The sequence below is a fragment of the Corylus avellana genome, chromosome 2, assembly GCF_965113065.1.
Source record: "Corylus avellana chromosome 2, dhCorAvel1.hap1.2, whole genome shotgun sequence".
Lineage (NCBI taxonomy): Eukaryota > Viridiplantae > Streptophyta > Magnoliopsida > Fagales > Betulaceae > Corylus > Corylus avellana.
The window spans coordinates 12380979-12389769 of record NC_142491.1 but is presented as its reverse complement, the minus strand read 5'-3'; the positions used below and the strand labels follow the sequence as shown (position 1 = coordinate 12389769).

At 36.7% G+C, this 8791-nt stretch overlaps 1 pseudogene; it reads left to right on the top strand.

Annotated features, from left to right (window-relative positions):
* The first annotated feature begins 1656 nt into the window (after positions 1-1656).
* LOC148587342 (putative disease resistance protein RGA1) lies at positions 1657-7891 on the top strand (annotated as a pseudogene).
* Positions 7892-8791: the final 900 nt, after the last annotated feature.

The window sequence follows — 8791 nt, the reverse complement described above, 5'->3', positions numbered from 1 at the left end:
GGACTTAACACCCATGACTATCTTTATAAATCACCCACTCTATATGGGCTTCTTCTCATCTTCCCAATATAGGACCGGGGGTGTTACATACCCGCTGGGAAGCACATAGGTCCACACAGGATGGGTTTAAACAGTGGGGATCGCAGGTGCTCCCTTAAATCCGACTTAAGCTATAACCTGACTTTGCCCTTATAGGACATCAATAAGAATCTAAAGCGGTTAATACTAATCAAGCATTATAGGTATTCTCTATTGCAGATATTCGAACCTACACTTTTCAGTCTATAATAAGTTGACGTTTCCGGCCCCTCGCTATAGATATTGAGCGGCGGATCCCCGCGAAATGGCAATTAAAAGTTAATGATTGGAGGAGTATTACCATCACCACCGCACATCACTGCTAGTGAGATCACTCTGACCGGAGATTCACGCCAAAAGACGAGCGCATAAAAACAATATTGGATTTGTAGAAACAAATATATGTTCAGGCCCTAACAAAATTAAGTAGAGTAATGTTCTTTTAGTTCTTGATTTGGAGAAAAATATACGATCTGTTGGCAGCTTTCAAATGAATATCCATATAATTGTGAGGTTTTTCTTTGTGTTGATTTTACAATAAGGAACCGTGAGACAAACAAGATGGTGTTTTAGAACGAAAGGGCACCGCTTTTTTGTATTTTTAGTTATTTATTTATTTTTTTAATAATATATTTTTTTAAATTGTTATTTTTTAAATAATTTAAAGGTGTTTTGGAGAGAAAAATACAAAAGTATCTAATTTGAAGATTTTGCTTAGGTGTTGTAAGAAAAAACTATAACATATGTGTTGTAGTTTTTTTAATAGTCTAAATTTAATTTATTTTTTTCTCTTTTTCTCATGGAAAACTTGGAATTAAATTTGAATAATTGATTACAGCACTTAAGCCAAATCCCTAGTTTGACACATGATAGTAGTACTATAAGGCACCCTAAACTCACATTTTAAAGTTTAAAAGCGTAAATAACATATGGTTATAGTTTAGTGAGCTAAAATATATATTTTCGTTCAGTTTATTTCGAGAAGAATAATGATGCTGTACACTATCTTGAAGATAAGGTAACCTTGAACAACTTTCTTTTTTTGGCATTTTAATGTTTATTTAAAATTTAATAGTGATTTAAAAAATAACTGTGAATAAAAGCGTGAGAGGAAGAGTAAACTTAGCATTAATCTTAGAACAGTTGGCCACGTTCAATCGAATCAATGCATAAAAAACTAAGAAAGATTCCTCCATCAGCAATTTCTCTCTTCCTTGTGTTATTTAATTACAATAATTTAGATTTTCAAAGAAGACATTTACAATTAACAATGGGGGATTGGACGATGGAAGGTGGGTGTGCACCACTTGTCATCTTTCAATATCCTGCTTCTCTACGGTAATATGAACGCCATATAAAAATTATTTTGTAGACAGCTGGCTGAAGCAAGGGTTAATGGTTTTTAAAGTAGCAAGTGTGTTTGTCAATTTTCAAATAAAGGATTCGTTTGGTTTATTGAATGTGGCGTAGGCCATATACAATATGTTGTGATCTACGCCTTCAAAAACATTTCTTCAACTCCTTCAAGCCACAGCGCTGTGTTTCACTTTCGAGCATTCCTTCCCTCACCATCAGGAAATGGCGGAACCACTTCTCTACTTTGTTGCCGAGCGAATCATTAAGACTTTGGGCTCACGGGCTGTCAAAGAGATCGGACTGGTCTGGGGTGTCAAAGATGAGCTTCAAAGCCTAACCAACACCGTTTCAACAATCAAAGATTTGCTTCTGGATGCAGAGGACAAACAGGCTGTAGGAGACCGTGCAGTAAAATGTTGGCTCGGAAGGTTAGAAGATGTCATCTATGATGCGGATGACTTCCTGGATGCTGTTTCAACTGAAGCTCTACGAAGAGAAATAATGACCCGTGACAAGAAGGCCAAAAAGGTACGCATTTTCTTTTCCGAATCAAACCAACTTGCCTTTCGTCTTAAAATGGCCCATGAGATTAAAGCCATCAGAAAGAAGTTAGATGCCGTCAACGCCGATAGGCAGAATTTTCACTTGAAGGTACGCCGGGTTGAGCCACGAGTCGGGAACATGGAGAGGGATACCACTCATTCTTTGGTACGTGCGGAAACCGTTATTGGTCGAGAGGATGATAAGAAGGCTGTCTTAGACCTTTTGCTGGACTCCAACGTTGAAGACAAAGTTTCAATACTTCCAATTGTTGGCATCGGTGGATTGGGAAAGACTACACTCGCTCAATTCGTATTCAATGATCACCAAATCCAACAACATTTTGAGCTCAAAATGTGGGTGTGTGTCTCTGATATCTTTGATGTTAAAAATATTGTTGCTCAAATCTTAGAATCTGCAACCAAGGTGAAACCAACAGCCGTTGAAATGGATACATTGGTAAAGAATCTACTAAAAGAAATCGAAGGAAAGAAATACTTCCTTGTGTTGGATGATGTGTGGAATGGTGACCATGGAAAATGGTGTCGCCTGAAACAAGTACTGATGGGTGGTGCAAGAGGTAGTAGAATAGTAGTGACTACCCGCAATGAAATTGTTGCAAGGACCATCCGCCAGGAAAGCGTTGCAATGATTATTGGGATTGTTAAATCATATACCTTGAAAGGTTTAGATGAAGATGCGTCATGGTCTTTATTTAAGCAAAAGGCTTTTGAAAGAGGACAAGAGCCAGAGAATTCAAGCATTGTCGCACTTGGGAAGGAGATAGTAAAAAAGTGTTCAGGTGTCCCTCTGGCCATATCGACTATCGGAAGTTTACTAGGCTCAAAAAATTCAGAAGCAGAGTGGTTGTCTTTTAAGAACAATGAACTCTCAAAAATATCTCAGAATGAAAATGACATCTTACCAACTTTGAAGCTGAGTTACGATCATCTTCCTTCACATTTAAAGTAATGTTTTGCTTATTGTAGTTTGTTTCCAAAGGATTACTGGTTTGATACATCAAAACTGATTAACCTTTGGATAGCGCAAGGTTTTGTCAAGTTTTCTGATGATCAAAGTCGATGCTTGGAACAAGTTGGTAGTGAGTATTTTATGGATTTACTATGGAGATCATTCTTTCAAGAAGCTCAAACGAATGAGTTTGGTGAGGTAATTGAATGCAAAATGCATGATCTCATGCATGATCTTGCCATATCAGTGGCAGGATCGTTGATGGCCACATTAGGTGATAAGGAGACAAACGTCAATGAGAAAACGCGTCATCTATCATTACTTGGTTACAATAAACCTATTTCTTCATTGTGTGAAGCAAGTAGAATACGGTCATTTCTTTACCTCAAAAACTGTAAGTATAAAAATGATTGTGAAGCAATTTTTTCAAGTTTCAAGTTCTTGCGCATGTTGAATCTATCGCATAGAGATCTTGATTATGTGCCAAGCTCTATCGGGGAGCTGAAGCATTTAAGATGTCTTGATCTTTCTTACAATAGGAATATCAAGAAGTTACCAGATTCTATAACTAGGTTGCAGAATTTGCAAGCATTAACACTCTTGTTGTGTGAGTCACTTAAAGAACTACCAAGAGACATTAAAAAATTGGTCAATCTTAGGCATCTTGATATAGCTGGATGTGGTGGTTTGACTTATATGCCACGTGGATTGGGGCAACTGAATAATCTTGAGACGTTAACAGAATTTGTGGTCCACTCGGGTTCTCACTTCAAGCATTGTGGTGGTTTACGAGAACTGAACGGACTAAATGAGCTAAGAGGAAGTTTAGAGATTATAAATCTGGGACATGGGAAAGATATTGCATCAGAATTTAAGGCCGTAAATCTAAAGGAGATGCAACATCTTCATTGTTTGAGTTTATTTTGGAGTACTAAAGGAGATGTCAATGATTGGGATGTTGTCGATGATGAAATGTCGTTGGAATGCTTCCAACCGCCCCCAAATCTAAAAGATCTATACTTATATGGCTATCAGGGTTCAAGGCTTCTGAGTTGGGTTTTGTCACTCACAAATCTTGAGACTTTGTATCTATGTGGTTGCCATACATTAAAGTCTATCCCCCTTCAATATCTCACTTCCGTTCAAGACTTGGGTCTTATTGATTGTCATGACCTCGAGCTAGCCAATGATGAGGATGAGATGCAATGGCAAGGCCTCATTTATCTGACCTTTCAAACACTTCCAAAATTGGTGTCTCTCCCCTCCGGGCTTCAACATGCTACCACTCTACGAAGGCTCAACATTTATTATTGTAAAAGCTTGATAACTATACCAGAGTGGATCCACAACTTCAAATCACTTCAACACTTTGAAATTGTTGAATGCACTAGTTTGATATTGCTCCCCGAAGAAATGGGTAGGCTAACGTCTTTACAGAGTCTAAAAATTGTGAATTGTCCCATCTTATTGCGAAGATGCAAGAGAGACACTGGTGAGGATTGGGCAAAGATTGCTCACATTCCAGAGTTAGACTTACGGTAGCAAGAAGAAAATTCAAGCGCCCATGCATCTTTGACCATTAAGGTATATTACTCATCATTTATTTGAATCCTTTATAGAAATTGAAATACGCATCTTCTTCCCCTTCATTTTCTTCATTTTTCTCTTTTAAGTGTTTCTTAGTATTCAAACGTTGGGTTTTCTTTTTATTTTGTTTTTTGGTCTTGTTTTTCAGCTTCTTCTTCTTCTTCTTCTTATTATTATTATTATTTTTTTTTGTTTTTTTAGTGAAGAAGAGATGGGATGGTTCTTACTCTTGATGATAATGTTGTATATGCCAAATGAAAGAGGTTTAGGAGAGCGTGCGGATGGCTTACATTACTGGGTACTTTGATCCTGAGCCTTGCTTGGTAAGCTTTTGTTTCCTATTATTTAATTTTTTTGTACTCGTCTTTCATTTTTTTTTTATGTAAATATTTGGCTGGGTTTCTATTGTTTGTCTTGATAGCTCTACTGCTATGATTTATTGGGTTTAGTGTGCTGATTGCAACATTTGCTCGTTTTATATTTGTTTTCCTTTATCTCTGTATCTCTCCCATGGTCCTCTATTACCTTTGAATGAATCAAATTTCAAATCTTATAAGCATTTGTACTAGCAGTTATGATTTGGAACCGAGGGGATAGCAAGGAAGCCTTCTACACAATGTGCCTTTGCCGAAATTGGGGGTTATTTTTTTGGTGTTACTTCTGACTTAAATAGAGGTTGTTGAAGACCTGTTGTACTTGGAGTTAATTGTTAATTACATTGGGATTTAGTTTGTATATTTGTTTGGATGTATTTATTTAAAGGGTTAAATATTCTTTTGCCCCTAAAGTTACTTTTTGTTTTTTTTTTTTTTAGAGTTTCATTTTTATCACAAGAGATACCTGTGATTTTCATAAAGACTAAGAAGGTACCTCTATTAAAATTCTATTCAAAACTTAACGGAACGTCACGTCAGTATCAATCAAATGTTATCACACGTCATATAATTAATTTTTTTCAAAAAAAAGTAATAATAATAAAAAGAAATAAAAATTGGGGCTACTGCCATTTGGGGGTGGCTGACCACCCCTTTTGGCCATGGGGTGGTTCGGCCAACCCCAGACCGACTGGTCCACTATCTCTCTCTATCCCCACTCTCTGCCATCTTCTCTCTCGATATCTCTATGTTTCTCTGCCTCATGCAGAATCACCCACACACACCCACATACACTCACTGCACAATCGGCCAACACCATGGAAACCCAAAACAGAAAACTCCCTTCTATACTAGGCAGGAAATCACCTAGGAAAATCCTCAAGAACACTTTCCTTTTAGCCATCAAACAACCCAAACAGAGTACACAATATACCCCAAGAAAGAATAAAACACTTTTCAATTATCAAATCCTGTCATCCAACCGGCTACAACAACAATTGGCCATTCGGCCATGGTTATTCCTCCATGAATATCCTACAAAACAACTCACATACACACACAACTGAACCGAAGTCAATACCGGATTTACAATTAACAGGGCACTACCCATTGGGTTAAGAACACCCAAAATTAAATACCCACAAAATCAACTCTCCCAAAGAACCCAAATCGTTCCAGAAAACGTAGAAAATTAAACACCCATTTACAACCCAACTAGAATCGAAATTATGGAAGATGATTTCACCTATAGGAAATGGTTTCTGAGCTTAGAGACCGCCGATTTTGGTGCTGCTCAACCACCCACGGTATGGGGGTGCCCGAATCACCCCGATGACCAAGGCCACCCCATTTTTTTATTTTTATTTTTTGAAAAAATATATATTTAAAAAAACTAATTATATGACACGTGAGGACATTTGATTGGTGATGGCGTGGCGTTCCGTTAAGTTTTGGATGAAATTTTAATAGAAGTACCATCTTGATCTTTATGAAAATTATATGTACCTTTTATGATAAAAATGAAACTTTAAAAAAAAAAAAAATGAAGTGTTGAAATCTTACGGGGCAAAAGAGTATTTAACCCTTATTTAAACTAGTTCAAATTTTTTATTTAGTTAGTACTGTCAGCTGGTCATTGCAATTTGGTGATTTACTTAATTGTTTATGTATATAGGTAGCTTTTATTGGTACTGAAACGAAGATAATGGGCCGTGCATCTATTCACTAATCTCTCTTTCTTTCCTTCTTTCGGATGATTTGGTAGCTTGGAAAGATTATAAATTCTGATCAAATTCTTCTAAAATTTTGAGATCACTCAGATTTATCAATCCACAATCCTCTGGTAGTCAAAAATCCGTAAGTGTTAGACAATATTTTGTAGTGTTTAACTTTAGGGGAGCTGGAGGTGAAGAGCAACCTACAAAATGAAATGGCATTGTAAGAGCCTTTCAAGTTTACATAATATAAGTCTATTTTAGCGAAGTAGCTAATCTTTTCCATTTGCACTCAATAATCTTGAATCCTAAGGAAACAGAGATCAAAGAACTGTTGCGAAAAGATACAAGCCTTATTCAAGAACCATAAAATGAAAAGAATATATCAGTTTAAGAATGTATGTGTTGCCCTGAACAATTATTAGCTAATAGAAGCGTATCGGCTGTGATTAAGTGGTTTGGTTACCTTTTATGGTTCTTGAGGAGTCAAGAAGCATTCCTATATCTAGGCCACAAAAGATATTCAATTTTAGAATATGAATTACCTTTTATTCAGTGAAAGGTAAAAGGGAAACTGTACAAGGAAATTCTCACTTGTTTACGGTAAATAGTAGTCTTACAGCGGTCTAATAAAGAAAAAGGATGCTCTAGCTTTCCGTGCCTCTTTGGTTAATCTAAGGTATTGGTATTATACAGCCTCAGTTCACCCTATATGATATAGAGGATCCTAAAATCCGTATCTTTCTAGAGATCCGAAAGAAGTTAGTTTCAAGCTCGAATGATGAAAGGTAACGTCGGTCCTCTGGTCCCAACAAGCAAGGGCCGAGCGCGCTAGCGCGAAAGCCGCAAGCCTTGGGCTCCGTATGATCGGTTCTTTAATCCAGATCGTGAGAAAGGATCTGTTGACCGGGCGGAATATGAATGGTGGGAATGCCTCTTATTCGAGGTGCCTAAAGAGACCAGAGGACCGACGTTAGGCCTTAACAAGTAGACAGAAGATAAAGTCACTACTTTTTTTAATTTCTTCTAGTGGTTTTCCCGGTCACCGAGGGTGACAGCCCGCACAATGAGTGCTTGCTGATTGGATTGGGTCAGCATGCCTATTGCCTTGTTCATTTGGTGATTAATGTGCAGGTGAGCAGACTGAAGGATATGAGAATATATTGACTTGAATAAAATGCCTCCTACCATCTCTAATGTGTTTTTTTTGTTTTGTTTTTTTTCATAATTTGCAGGGATCTCATGAATGAAGGGAGGAACATGCAGTGAAGGTCTAGGAGAAGGAATGTAGAAAAGTGTTTCCATGGAAGATGCTACATATCTACTGTGAGTATTCTTTCCCCTGTTTGTGTCATTATTTGTGGCCTTTCTCTTAACCTTATTCATGGATGTAAAACTAGCTTGCTGGCAATCTTTTGTTTTTGTACCGAAAGACAAATGGTATATTGAAAAGGCTACCATATGAAAACATAGGAAATAAGATGAGGCAAAACTAGTTTGGAGAGTCTCATCATTGTATGAGATATTTGTTTACTTAATAGTAGAATAAATGACAAAATTAAGTGGAGTTCGTTGCTTGTAGGATTTTTTTCTTTTTGGCTAATTATCTATATTTTCTATATCAAAATCCTTTTGCAGCATTTGTGCTCAAATTTAAAAGTTGATAGCTTTATTAATTTCAATTCCTATGCAAGTGAATACTAGATGCATGATAAGTTATCTGTTGCCATTGATTTTTCACTCCATGAGTGCCATGATGTTTATCAAATTTGTTCTGTTCTTAAACATTTTGTAATTTTTTTACGAGGCTTTTCACCTTCATCTTCTTCTCCTCCTCTGTTTCTTCATCTCTCTTTCTTCAGAATTTTCTTCCTCACGCTGCATATGGCCGGATCATAGGCTTGCAAATAGTTTACTCATATTGTTCCCCTTTATCTTCTCTTATCCTCTGTTTCTCTATCTCTTTCTTTAATAATTTATTTCTCATGCCACATGTGGCCGAATCATGGGCTTGCTGAGAGTTTGCTCAAAGGGATTTTCATTGATGCAATTCTATGATATATTATAGAATAATTACATAAATTATTCTTTTTGTTTTTTTTTAATGCAAACTTTCTAATTAAAATTTTCTATTCAAGCTTTTCTAAAATATCATTTTTAATCGATATT